Source organism: Lepidochelys kempii, chromosome 14 (assembly GCF_965140285.1).
Source record: "Lepidochelys kempii isolate rLepKem1 chromosome 14, rLepKem1.hap1, whole genome shotgun sequence".
In the NCBI taxonomy this organism is placed as follows: Eukaryota; Metazoa; Chordata; order Testudines; family Cheloniidae; genus Lepidochelys; species Lepidochelys kempii.
In genome coordinates this window covers 11,113,499-11,127,764 of record NC_136393.1, presented here as the reverse complement: position 1 = coordinate 11,127,764, position 14,266 = coordinate 11,113,499, and the positions used below count along the sequence as shown (strand labels likewise).

Genomic DNA, 14,266 nt, shown 5'->3' with positions numbered 1-14,266 from the left:
GTTCCCTTATGTGCATTAATGTAGTCCCTTTTCAAACAGTACTGCATTAACCCTTCACAATGTCAGTGATGCATTTCAGAAAGCATCAGTGCAAGGCCAAGGAAGATGATCCTTACAAGCTGAGAAGGGTCAGGAGTAAAGAGTTGCTCTGAGTTTTGTGTTTCTCTCTGGATGCTACTACATTTCAATAGTCTGTCTGCTCACAAGATAACAGGTTGCTTAACTGGTTACAAACTCAGCTAACAGTGAAGACAGATTCTTCGCATTATCAAACTCAGTGCAAAGCAAGCCAACAGATTAAGTACTTCTGATAGGCCCTTGCTCACAACCAACTTCCCAACATACAGTTCAACTAGGATGACCAGATGTCCTGATTTTATAGGGACCGTCCTGATATTTGGGCCTTTCTTATATAGGTGCCTATTGCCCCCCACCCCCATCCCGATTTTTCATCCTTGCTATCTGGTCACCCTAAATTCAACTCATCTTGGTCATAAATTACTGATCACCACAAGGTCTTGTATATGCTAGATTAGTTTTTCAGCAAAGATTTCCCACTGTTGCTAACACAAGAGCTGAGATTTCCAAAGCTGCCTGTGGGATCTGGACAAAGCCACTGAGTAACTGTGGAACTATCCGCCAAGTTTCCTGCAGTATTTAACACTGTGCTATTTAGATCTAAGGAGGGTTAGATGACAGAGTTAAAAAAATACTGGCAGCCACAGGAGCCTCATGTATTCTTCCGCTTCCTATGTTAATACCCCTCAGAGGGACTGCATTGGTGGGAAATGTTTGCCAAAAACTTTAGTGTAAGGAATACACTGAACTGAGACTCAGTGAACCCTCTGCCTTGAATTTCATCACAGCCACAGAAAATATTTTCTTAGTGCTCCACCCTGGTATCAGCACATGGCAGCATCTGCAGGTTTCATTCCTCTCTGAACTTACTTTGCAAAGGGCTTACGCTCAAGAATGCAGGCAGCTGTGCAAACCGGTCAGCTGTACAGATGAGACAGGCATCCAGCTAGCTGCAGTGCACAGTTGAGGCTGTGCACCCTGGGAAATATCTGAGTTCCCCCTGCTACAGGCTAGTTCAGGCTTAGCATGTCATGGAAGTGACACTGCCATAAATCTCCATTAAGGTGACATGCATTAATCTATTAACACCAACTGCGTGGAAGCCCACAAGCCAGAGTAAAGTGCTGGATAGAGAGCGCTAACAACAGAGAAATGCGGTGGAAGGAAGATGGAATCCTAATACTTCCTCCCCTATAAAGAATGCTTTGCCCCAACTCTGAACAGACTTTGGTTCTTTGTTTTTCCTGGGAAGCCAGTAGGTGAATGGTTGCCCCCGTTAGGGAAAGGGGAAGAAGGAAATTCAGTGCCTTTTTTTACAGGTGTTACAGTAGGAGAGTTGCTGCTGCACTCACTTTGTCTCCTCTGCAGGCGCAGTACAGCAGACAACAGATGGATCAGTCATATAAGTACTGGAGAAGAGAGAAGCCTCCAGGCAGCATAGAATCAGAGAAAGGTAGGGCTGGAAGGAGATCCTGTGCTGAGGGAGGACCAAGTGTACCCAAACCATCCCTGACAGGTCTTTGCTGTAACCTGTTCTTAAAAATCTCGAGTGAAAGGGATTCCATACCCTTACGTTTTTTCTAATATTTAACCTAAATCTCCCTGGCTGCAAACTAAGCAAGTGACTGCTTGTCCTCTCTTTGGCAGACTTGAATTTGGGTTTTTTACATCTGATGGGTCAAGGTGTCAATGCGGCGGGGCAGGAGCGGGGGATTGACTGTAGATGTTGTCTATTGTGGGCTGTACTGGCTAGTCTTTTGTTCCACAGTGCAGCATGCACCCAGATACAGTAACACTGTCCATAAAATAAATGGCCAGTTATTTTGCTTATCTCTGCTCTGCACAAGGTTTTGCGAAACTAAAAGGACCTATGAAAATGTTGGAACTTTTTCTTGCCTAGAAGTGAGATGGGCACAAAATTTCACAAAATACGTTGTGGCTCCTTTAAGAGTATAAACTCATGAACCTCTTTATCTTTAAAAAGTGTGTGAGAGAGAGTCTATGTTAATATTCTGGATGGCTAGTTAAACTGGATTTTCTGAAGAAATGTCACCCTGCCCTCTTCTGTGCAGTACACTGAATGATACGATGTACAGTATTCATTGCAGAACAGCTAAGCATGCATGAGTCATTTGTTTGATCGTTTCTGAGTTTTTATGCCAGGCACCTGCCTTTTAATTTGCTCCGACCAACCTGAAACATCTGTCAACTTTTTCCCCGTGAATTAATAACTCTGTAATTAAAATCCATCAGACAGCTCAGCTGAGACTTTTGGTTAATTAGGTCAGGATAGAGCCCCGGGAGCAGCAAGGCTTTACATTAGCTAAAGAGGGCATGGATTTGAACTGGGGTTCAAAAAGTGACAAGGAGCTTAACCACCCAGTACATAACTTAACCACCCAGCTCTCTGAGTTTGGTCAATTTGCTCAAATATCCAATATGTTGTTTTCCTGGGCAACCAGAGAATCTGTTTAATGAGGACCTGGTGCTTGAGAATTATTTTCCTTAACGTTTCCTTTAAAAGATACTGGTGGGCTTTTTTTATTTTCCCAAATATGACATAAAAAAGAAGATAACTCATTAGTGCTAACCTAAGCTCTTGCTTGGAGCTGCTCTGCAAGGTGGTTGAAATATTACTGATAGCAAGGTCATGTTGCTGCTGCTGTATAGGGTTTATGAGGATTTCAGTCTCTTTCAGGGCTGTTTTCCACACTGATAATTATAGAGAGTATCACAATGAGAAAGTCCCTTGTCGGAATTGAAAATTATATGTAGACTCCTTCAGTTCCTAAAGGTCTTCAGAGGATTTCCCAAACTATATGCTTGGCAAAGGAGTTAACGAAATATTGAAAAAGAGGCAGACCGCTGTATCAGACTTCAGGAAAACTGTAGATGCCAAGGTCTATCTAAAGACTTCATCTCTGGTCCAGCATAACTGGAATAAAAAACCACGCTGATTAATAACACAGTGTCTCTTTAAGGCTGTTCATGGGAGGTGAGGAAATCTGTACTGCGGCAAGGAATGAGATATGAAAGGTGTCTCTTTAAAGCTGTCCATGGGAGGTGAGGAAATCTGTACTGCAGCAAGGAATGAGATATGAAAGATTTTCATCATTAACTTTAATAGAGTTGACAAGCAGATTAAACTAGACTTGTAGCACTTGGAGTTATATATATACCCCATATGGAATCCTGATGTCTTACTGCGTGGCACAGTGGAACTCCTGAGAGAGACTCTGTAGGTGGGATTAGATCAAGCTAGTATAACTCAGAAAGGAGTTCCTCTTTAAATTGGACACTTGCATTTTGTTTAACATTTTATTTTACCACTGGCCAAATGAACCCAGGATCTCCCTAGAATAAAAGCTTTTTCATAGCTTCTAATTTAAAAGGCTCTTTTGCCAGTTCAGACATCCCCTTTGACAATTTAAAAAGGTACTAGTTATCTGTTGTTTTCCTCCACAGACAAGATGGCAGAAAAAGGCAAGAACTGTCTGGTACTAGTATTCGCACACTACCTAGCCCAGTGGGGCCATGATCTTGGTTACAGCATCTCTGCCACAGCCTCTGTGATACAAATATGATGCCATCAGTGTTTTCCGTTACTTTCAGTCCCGAAAGACTTCACATCCCCCAGTGCTGTGATCCATGCCCTCCCTTACAGAATGCTTTGCACTGGATAACACTGAGTTCCTCCCTTCTAGCTAGGCAGGCAGCATTTTTAAGGCTAAAGAGCTGTGCCTGGACCACAGTGTTTAAATGATAAACTCCAGCACGCCGTTGCTGCTCTACTGGAACCCCTTTTCAGTAAATCAGGTGTATCAATAAAGGTGACCAAGTTCAGTTAGTTAAGCAAGACTGCCCTCTACTGGGCATAACTAAACATAACCATCCCTTTATCCCACAAAACATTTTGTCCTCTTCCTCTGTTGCAAATTAAACGTGCCATTAATTAATTTTAAAAAAATATTAACAGACAGACACTCAGGGACTGCTCCACAGTCTGAGAGATTGGATTCCAAATCAGACAAACATTAAATTAATTTACCCAAAGGCCTCCTGATTAGGCTTGCTGTTATCTGAATGCAATGAGCTAATGGAGATTATGCAAAGAGGATTTGATCTAGTCCTTTGGCTGTTTGTTGGAGTTCAGCTACCAGCACAGACCATAACAAGCCTCTGTCTTAGCTACAGTGAGATTTCTGTTGATTGTATTCTTGTTGCACTTAATAACAAGGAAGAAATAGAAACTGGCTTTCAATGAAGACAAAGACAACTCGGGGAGGGATACTTATGACCCCAGCAAATCTCCGTTTAAAAACGGATCCCTCCCAAAATATCAGGCTTAACCCTGTTGTAAATGGTGCCATAAATCATCATTGTGATGTATTATTTTCATATAAAATATCACTGGTTGTTCAAGTAAACTACCTAATGTGTGTGTGTGTGTGTGTGTGTGTATATATATATATAAGCCTTTGGAAAGTGGCTTGACTAAAGACTAAAACAGATAAAGGCATTTCTCATTAATTTATTTAAAAATCAGAGATATTCTAAACTGCTAGGCCTAGTCTACACTAGAAACTTTTGCAGACACAGCTGTGTCATTTAGGGGTGCAGTTATTTTTACTGACATAGCAATGCCAGTATAAGCCAAAATGTAAATGCAGTGATGCCAGCAAAACTGTACATATGCTGGTATAACTTATGCCAGCTCAGGGAATCAGCATAAACTATAGCAGCATACACACCTTTTTGCCAGTATAGTTCCGTTCACACACAAAAGTGCTTTACTGATATACTAGCAAAGGTGTAGACAAGGTCCTTTTATCCAGTGGCTCTCAACCTTTCCAGATGACTGTACCCCTTTCAGGAGTCTGATTTCTCTTGCGTATCCCAAGTTACACTTCACTTAAAAATGACTTGCTTACAAAATCAGACATAAAAATACAAAAGTGTCACAGCACACTAGTACTGACAAATTGCTGGCTTTCTCATTTTTACCATAGAATTATAAAATAAATCAGTTGGAATAGAAATATTGTACTTACATTTCAGTGTATAGTATATAGAGCAGTATAAATAAGTCATATGCAATTTTAGTTTGTACTGACTTCGCTAGTGCTTTTTATGTTGCCTTTTGTAAAACTAGGCAACTATCTAGATGAGTTGATGTATCTCCTGGAAGGCCTCTGCGTACCCCGAGAGGTACGAGTATGACACTGCACCCTATATTCTTCATAGGTATATTATTACGATATGATTATGGCATAATTATGATGCATTTTGTACAAGATGGTCATGTAAGGTATCATTGGAAAAGTTATGACTTGCTGAATATGATTATCCTATTTTTATGCATGTATCATTTTTTTATCTGAAGTTATGAATATTCACTAGGGATCTGTATTTCAAATGTAGTTACACTTGGGTGACACCCACTAGGCAAGGTGCTTTCAGTCTAGATAGTGGGTGCGGAAGGGCCTATTCAGGGCAATAAGCCATTAGGAAAAACAATAGGCCTTAGAAAAAGCTTATCCCACACCTTGTGAGCCTTCCTGAGAATGCTACAGACAGCCTGTAAGTAACGGCTGCTATGACTTTAGAACGACTTGTGACCAGGCCACATGATTCTGGACTCCATCTTGGAGTGTCAGTATTTTTCCACAAACTGGTCTGGGAACCAAGCATTGAAACGAAGGGTTCCCACCATATGCTAAAGCTATATAAGGCAGGGAGTTACATCATCTGGGGTTCTTCACTCCCCAGACAAGAAGACTCCTGGAAACACCTGAGGAACAAAGACTGACCTTGGGGAAGTGCTGCACCCAGGCTAAAGGGATTTCTAGCCTGTGTATGAAAGACCTGGGGATTCCAAGCTGTAAATCAAGTGCAGCTTGCCCTTTCAGAATTTGCAGCCTGCTTGTATCATTTCTCAGGGTGAGAATCTGCTAATTCATATCCAATCTATTTAGTATGTTAAGGTTAGTGTATTTTTTTTGTTTATTTGCTAGGTAATCTGCTTTGATCTGTTTGCTCTCACTTATAATCGCTTAAAATCTATTTTTTATAGTTGTTAAATGTATTTTATGTTTTAATCCAAACCAGTGAGCTTTGACTGGAGTGCTTGGGGAAAATCTCTGCTTGGTCACCACAAGTGCGCATTGCTCTCTTCACATTGAGGGAGAGGTAGACCGGGTATATACTGGCCAGATTTGACCAGGGCAGGACGGTCCTGCTCTGGGGTCATAGGCTGGGAAGCTGGTGGTTAGAGAGCCTGCGTGTAACTGCAGATGGGTGTGTCCCTACCTGTGTGAATGCTGGTGAAAGTGCAGGATGGAGGGCTTTGCAGCTTGTCATAGCAGTACTGTGTGAGAGGGAGCCGAGGCTGGTGCATCAGGGGGCTAAGTGGTACCCCAGTTACAGGCGGCACCCCGAGAGGAACCCATCACATTGTGTACCCCTGGTTGAAAACCGCTGCTCTTATCCATTTCTTCTCTCACAAGGATCTCAAAGCATTCTGCAAACAATCAATTAGCTAGCCTCCCAACATCCCTGCAGGGGATGGGCATTGTGAGACTCATTTTGCAGATGGGAAAACTGAAGTCCAGAAGGTCATTATTCTAAAGTGCCTCAGCACCAGACTTCCATAGAAATCAATGGGCGATAGGAACGGAGAGGCTTCTGAGAATCCCAGTAGTAGAGGCAGATTTTCCAAGGTCCCTAAAAATGTTGCTAGGCAGTTTTTAAAAGTGCCTAAGCAAGGGTAAGTGCCTGCCTCTAATGGAAATCATGCTGGAAAATGGGACTGAGGCACGTTTGGTAATTTTACTGAGGGACTGTCATAGAATCATAGGCTATGTCTACACTTGGAGCTGGGGCAGTGATCGCAGCTCAAGGCACCGTACCCCTGCTAGCACTCATCAAGCTAGCACATTAAAAATAGTAGGGTAGCAGCAAATGGCAACATAGGGTAGCTGTCCCGAGTACATACTCACGGGGTCCGGGCAGGCTTATACTCAGGGCAGCTAGCCCATGCAGCTAGCTTACCATTGCCCATGCTACTGTGGCTACCCTACTATTTTAGCAGGCTAGCTGTCGTTGAGTGAGCGTCTGTATGTCTGCGTAAGCTGGGAATCCCACCCCTATCTCTAAGTGCAGCCATAGAGTGAGTCGATGGTGAAGCCAGGTTACTGCTCTAGGCACTTGACTACACTGCAGATTATCATTAATTATTTGTATTACACAAGTATCGACAGTCCCCAGCTGAGACTGGGGCTGCATTTGTGCTAGGGACCAAGTCGTAGTAAAAGACAGTCTCTACCCAGAAAAGCTTACAATCTAAAGAGACAACCCAGACTAACAGTGGGAGAAAGGAATGTAGCTGGGTTTTTCCGGTTTTGGTTTATTGTTTTTTGTTCTTCCCCGCCCCCTTTTTGGTGATAAAGAGGAAAAAGGGGGAACAGGAAGAGAAGGAGGGTAGGGAAAGGAAACCAGGAAACTGAGGAAGCAAAACACAAACAAAAGTGTTTTCAATAATGTTGGGTTGGGGTTTTTTTGCAAGAAGTGTTGAATAAATGTAAAATCCTTCCATCCTGAATCCTGTGAAATGAAAACAATATAAATGTTTTGTGCTATTTTCCAGGGGCACCATTTCAGATTTTGGTATGGGGGGACTGGCAACTTTAACTGTGATTCCAGGGGTTACTTGGGCAGCTGAAAACTCTTGGTTTTGTTTTTTTTTTTCAGATGACTTCGATATACTGCTCCAGTCAGATAATGATTTCTAATTCCTATATAAAGAAAGAAAATTAAACAAATATAAGACCCACTCAGCTCTAATACAAACATGTTCCGACATCTTGTGTCAATTCACTTAAGGGACACTGGTTAGGTTTAAAATTTGGATGTATATTCTTATTTTGTTCCTAATTCTTGAGTCCAACAACTGAAACAATTGTAGAAAAATCTAGATGACTTTCTATCACTTTTCTGTAGATCCTCAAGCTTGGAATGGATCATTTAGCTTTTGGAAACACCCAACTAGGGCAAGGCCTCATGAGTTTATACTGCACCTGCCTGAGGCTCTAGGGGTGTTACCCCACCACAAATAGACTAGAAACTGACTTTAAACAGAAGTAAAACTGACACTTTCAAGTCCCTTTAATAGTATTGAGAAAATCATGATATTGGCTTTAAAATAAAGAGATTATGTAAAAATAATAATTTGGTGTTCTTTTTATTTGCCTTCTGCTTTTTGAGCCTTTAGGGTGCACTGGGGTCACATTTTGAAGCTTTCTCCACAGCCACAAGGGCTAGAAACTTCATTTTTCTTTAAGAACAAAGGCTGAAATCATCGCACATCCACTTGACTCCAGGAGCTGGGGCTTTAAGGAAAACAGTAATTATCATGTTTCAGAGTAACAGCCGTGTTAGTCTGTATTCGCAAAAAGAAAAGGAGTACTTGTGGCACCTTAGAGACTAACCAATTTATTTGAGCATGAGCTTTCGTGAGCTACAAATTGGTTAGTCTCCAAGGTGCCACAAGTAATTATCATGAGACTCGTGACAAAATCGTAAGAGTTGGCAACACTGCTGTTTCACTTTTGTTTAAAAGCTAGTTACTTTCCACACTACAGTGATTGGTTTAAAATATTCTCCTGTGAAAACTGCAATTCAAACACCAAGAAATTTCCCACATTTTAAAGTTGAGAAAAAAACTGAGACTTATGAGGTATATCAGGGCCACTGCAAGTAGTAAAGGAAAATAAACAGGAATGCATGCCATGGAAACTGCAGCAGACTTTATTTACACACAGAGAATATGAAAAAATACCTCCTCCCACCCCACTGTCCTGCTGGTAATAGCTTATATTACCAGCAGGACAGTGGGGTGGGAGGAGGTATTTTTTCATATTCTCTGTGTGTAAATAAAGTCTGCTGCAGTTTCCATGGCATGCATCCGATGAAGTGAGCTGTAGCTCACGAAAGCTCATGCTCAAATAAATTGGTTAGTCTCTAAGGTGCCACAAGTACTCCTTTTCTTTTTTGCGAATACAGACTAACACGGCTGTTACTCTGAAACAGGAATGGGAGCTCTGGGCAGCTCTTCCTCTTAAAAGAAAGTTGGAGGGTCAAATCCTCTAGTCCTTAATCAAGTAAAACTTCTATTGCCATCCGTGTTTCCACTCATAGATATTAACATCACAGTGAACATGTGATAACATGTGTGGTCAGTAACTATACACTTCATACTTATATATCTGAGCCATCTTATTCAGAGTTTCACATCTTATATGCATTGGCTCAGAGACTACATTTTCTGGCATATTCTGAACAGTGCTGAACACACAGATGGTGCCCAGTGAATAATACAAATCATGACAATAATCGTCGACTTTATGGACTTTGTGGATGCAATTTCTGTTCTTTCTTCTGGAATTGTCCTGAATACAGCTGAAACCCTTAGAATTTGAGGTATAATCAGATCTATTCTCACACAACACTTTCTCATTCCTTCCTTTTCTCAAACTCAGAAGAAAAAATGACAAAACAAAATGGTTTTCAGTTAAAATCTAAAACTGCAAAGCAGCCATTGTTGTGCAACCCAGCCTGGGGCAGAACCTGCCACCCATTGGAGGTTAAGTGTTCTTCTCTCATCTGACTCTCATTCTCTTTCTTTCTTCATCCTTCCTGACCTCTGTGCTGCTTTTGATACGGTCAACAATGACATCGTTCCCAATCATCTCGGACCAATTGCTGGAGTCTCAGAGAACTGGCCTTCTTGGTTTTGCTCCCATCTAAATCAGAGGCCTCTTTTTTGCAGCATACAGCAGAGAGAAAGGCTGGTCCAGTGGATAGGGAGCTAGTCCTGAGAGACCTGAGTTCTACTCCTCCACCATGGATTTCTTCTTTGACCTCAGGTCAATGCATTAGGGACAGAGTTTCAAAGGTTTTTAGGCACCCAAAGATTCAGCTAGGCATCTGGTGGGGTTCACAAAGCACCTAACCTTCTAGGCGCTTTTGAAAATCCCACTAGGTGCCTAAATACCTTTGAAAATGTGGCCTTTAGTCTGTGTGTGCCTCAGCGCCCCATCTGTAAAATGGGAATAACAGCACTGCTCTACCTCAGTGTGGGGCTGTGATGGGGCTACATAAGTACCACAGGTAGAATGGGAACTTCTCTATACCACTGCTATCCCTCCCCTGGGTTTTGGCCTCTTCTTTTCATCTATGCCCCTCACATCTCCCTCTTTTCTGAATGTAAACTTGGCTCCGAAGGCTTAGCAGTATTTCTTCTGAGTCCCCTGCAGACTCAGGAGATGGTGGTGGTGTGTGGGGGGGGGGGGGGGAGGGGAGGTTTCTTCAACATACCCCATCCCCTGCAGTGGGGTTCCTGTTTTACAGGTTCATCTAACAACTTCCAGATCCTTAATTTAATTACCAGCCTTTTTCTTATCTTAATCACCCTGCCTCTGTTTGTAAATAAAACACTGACTCCCTGCCCCAGGGGCACAAACTGGGAGAAGCACCTTTCTGCAGAACTCACATTCCTCACCAATGTGGTGTAGTTAAGAGCTCCACCTGGGAGCACACCTCCTGTATGAAACTTGGGGGAGGGAGCCCCTCCAAAATGGGACCCCTGCTATTTTCCCCCTCCATTTTTGGTCTTCTCTGATCAGCAGTCACTCTTGCATAGCAAGATAACCACCTACCTTCTCAAAGGGGCCATGAAACATGTGCCAGATCATCTCAATTGGCAGAAACTGCTCTTTGGCTTGCTTTAACCATCTGCCCCCTAGCAAGACTCTATCAACACACAGTTCCAGGCAGTAGGCATGTGCTAGGAAATGCATCTATGGTGCCACATGGGATTTGTAGTTCGGGTGCTGTTTGTCCCTAGTGTCATTCTATGGACTGAGCTCACTGGCTGCACTACATCTCCCATTGTGCACCACCTCCCCATGGAACAGCCTAGGGCAGTGGTTCTCAACCAGGGGTATATGTACCACTGGGCTACACAGAGGTCTTCCAGGGGATACAACATCTCATCTAGATATTTGCCTAGTTTTACAATAGGCTACATCAAAAGCACTAGAAAAATCAGTACAAACTAAAATTTTATACAATGACTTGTTTATACGGCTCTATATACCATACACTGCATGTAAGTACAGTATTTATATTCCAATTGATTTATTTGATAATTATATGAGAAAAATGAGAAAACAAGCAATTTTTCAGTCATACTCTGCCATGCCACTTTCGTATTGTCTGATTTTGTGAGCGAGTAGTTTTTAAGTGAGGTGAAACTTGGGAGTATGCAAAACAAATCAGACACCTGAATGGGGTACAGTAGTCTGGAAAGGTGGGGAACCACTAGCCTAGGAGATGTAGTCCTCAGGGAGCCCAGCCTATAATGGAGGATGAGAGTGAACTACAAATCCCATGAGGCACCACAAAATTTAATGTTTTCTGCTGAAATTATTTAGTTTTTAGCTGAAATTTTCCATGGGGGAAAAATAGTTTCTGACTAGATTCACGGGGAAAGGCCCAGTCCTATAAACAGCTGCATACTTAATTGTTCTTGTAAGTAGTTCCAGTCATTAACTTCACTGGGATTATGCACATGAGTGAAGAGTCTCACATGCATAAGTATTTGGACCATCAATCTGTGAGTTTACAGGAGCTGCATACTGTGCCCCAATGTGATAGGGAAAACAGTGCAAATATCAGTCTAACCATATGAACCTATCCTGGCACATGTCATTTTGGGCATAATCTGGAATCCAGCTAATTAGTGGCTACCACCCGGGGTGGGGTGGGGAGGGATTGCACTCTGCCAGCTCAGTAGAATGTGTTGCCCCTTCTCTGATCCCCCACTGAATAAGCAACTGAGATGAGCTGCTTTAGATACAAAGATAATGAAAGAACTTTAAATCAGGCTGCACGTTAGGATTAAAGTGACAGACCAGCGACTACATGTGTAAACTGAGAGGCAGCATGATCAGTAAGCAGAGTGTTACCTATGACAAAGGAGACCTCGGGTCCCTTGGTTCCATTCTTGGCTCTGCTGCTGACCCTCTCTCTCCCGGGAACTCTGTTTCCTCTCACTCTTTGTCCCCCTTGTCTATTTACACTATATGGAGCTGGGTGAGAAACATTTTTCCCATCTTGGAAAAGTTTTGAGATTTTTGACATTTTCCCTCCATCTCTAATTAGGATAAAGAGTCAAAAATTCAAAAATGTTCATAGAACTGAAATCCCACAATATTTTGTTTTAGAAACCCCAAAATGTGATGTTTCCAAAATGAAATATGCTCTCGGGGTTCCTCAGATTGTCAAATTAACCAGTCTGGTTAGGTTTCCCAGTGCTATTGAGTGCTGGGCAGCGGTGAAACTAACACAAATTATGTCAACTTCAGACAGCAGCTGCCAGGTTTTCAGGATCCCTGGCTCCGGAGCAGTCAGCCTGATGTGGCGCTGGGGACCCTGGAAGCCTGATAAGCTCTGTGTCCTAAATAGCTTTCCTGGGAGCATCAACTCCCAAGCCTGGGACTTCTAGTGCACCTGGTAGAGTCCTGCCTGGAGTCCTTTGGAAGCTCATCAGAACTGAACCACTTCTGCCAAACATTCCAAATTCAAATCAGCAAATTTCAATGAAAAAAATGGTTCATCAGAATTGTTCTGACCCCAACATTGTAAGCTTTCTGGGACAGAGTCTAACTCTTGCTAGCTGTTTGCACAGGGCCTAGCATAGTGAGTTCAGTTGGGGCCTCTAGGTCCTACCATGAATAAAATAAGAAGATACCAAATTTGTATTTCAAACAAGGGATCTATAACTAAGAAATTAGATAAGATTCTATATGATGTTGAGATGTTAAATGAAAAGCCCCCAACATAATCAAATAACAAGTAAAATATACGTATACAAAATTGGGAATCAACTGATCAACTCTAATCTGGAATGAAACCACAAGAAGAACATGTAATTAGCCACCCACTTATAATAAATAAGTATGTGTGTGAGGGAGAGACAAACAGTTGGCACATGATCTAATTAAAATGTGTACAGATCATTTTCAGCAGTAGACCATTCTCGTGACAATAAATCCTACACTTATTTTCGAGCAACTAACTTAATGTAACCCATACAGAAAATGTATGCCCTTCTGCAGCCCTCATGTTAAGGTTATCTAGCAGATGGAGACACTGAGTCACACAAAATGCAAAAAAAGTCAAATGAGTAGTCTACAGAGATAGCTAGCAATCAGGTCAAGATGGCTTTGTTTATTAATGAAATTCTGATATCAAGTGAATCATTGATTTGCATATATTATTACATTTTTATGATATGGCTAATTATACCATATTGAAACCCTTGTTAATAAAAGAGTCCATATTTATTTTACACTGAAACAGCTAGATCTTCCAATCAGCAAATGCAAAGATCTTTAGAGTTGATTTTCATTTTGTCAAAATTCATCTCACCTTGCTGCTCAAGAATGAAAGAAGTCTGAGTCACAGCTTAGCTTGTGAAGCAGTGACACTACTGTAGCCATCAACAGCAAATGTATCAATCCTAAAGTGAATATCCCTGTCTCTGGAAGAATTTGTGTGGAGAGGGAGAGTGGTGGTTACACAGCACCATGGGATGAGACTACATCAGCAACCCTTGTGTTCTGTTTTCTCTACCCCTTTTCCCTCGGAGATCTGTGCATCTGTTCTCCATCAAGCCATGGGAGAGAGGGGAACATATGGCCTAAGAAAACATTTCACCTGATTTGGTGTCAAGAATGTTGCAAGAGCAAACAGTCAGTCAGTTCCGGTGATTTCACAGTGGTGGATGCTAAAGTAAACAATGGTTTAAAATTGACATTTACAATGCACCAGAAGCTGACATTCCCATTGTATTTGCTATAATTCCAATTGTATGGAAGGGAAATACAGCAGTACATTTAATTAGCAATAGCTATTGCTTGACCAATGTAATTTCAATTTTACTGCACACGAAGGTGCAATTTTCTGTGGTCTTTACTGAGCTCAAAGCTATGGGCAGTTATCCTGGTCAACAAACTAATACCTTAAAGTCAATAAAAGAAAACCAAAGGAAGAAATCAGAAACAGGGCTAGACTGTAACAGGCTGCTGAATGGGAAACCTTCCAGGTAAGTGCTTATAATCTTTAA

The 14,266-nt window shown here is 41.9% G+C and overlaps 1 long non-coding RNA gene across 1 annotated transcript; it reads left to right on the top strand.

The window, feature by feature from the left end:
- The first annotated feature begins 1,004 nt into the window (after positions 1-1,004).
- On the top strand, positions 1,005-8,278 carry LOC144929288 (uncharacterized). The gene is made up of 3 exons (XR_013634542.1): positions 1,005-1,531; positions 5,848-6,018; positions 7,828-8,278. It is a non-coding gene; the product is annotated as an uncharacterized LOC144929288 (long non-coding RNA).
- Positions 8,279-14,266: the final 5,988 nt, after the last annotated feature.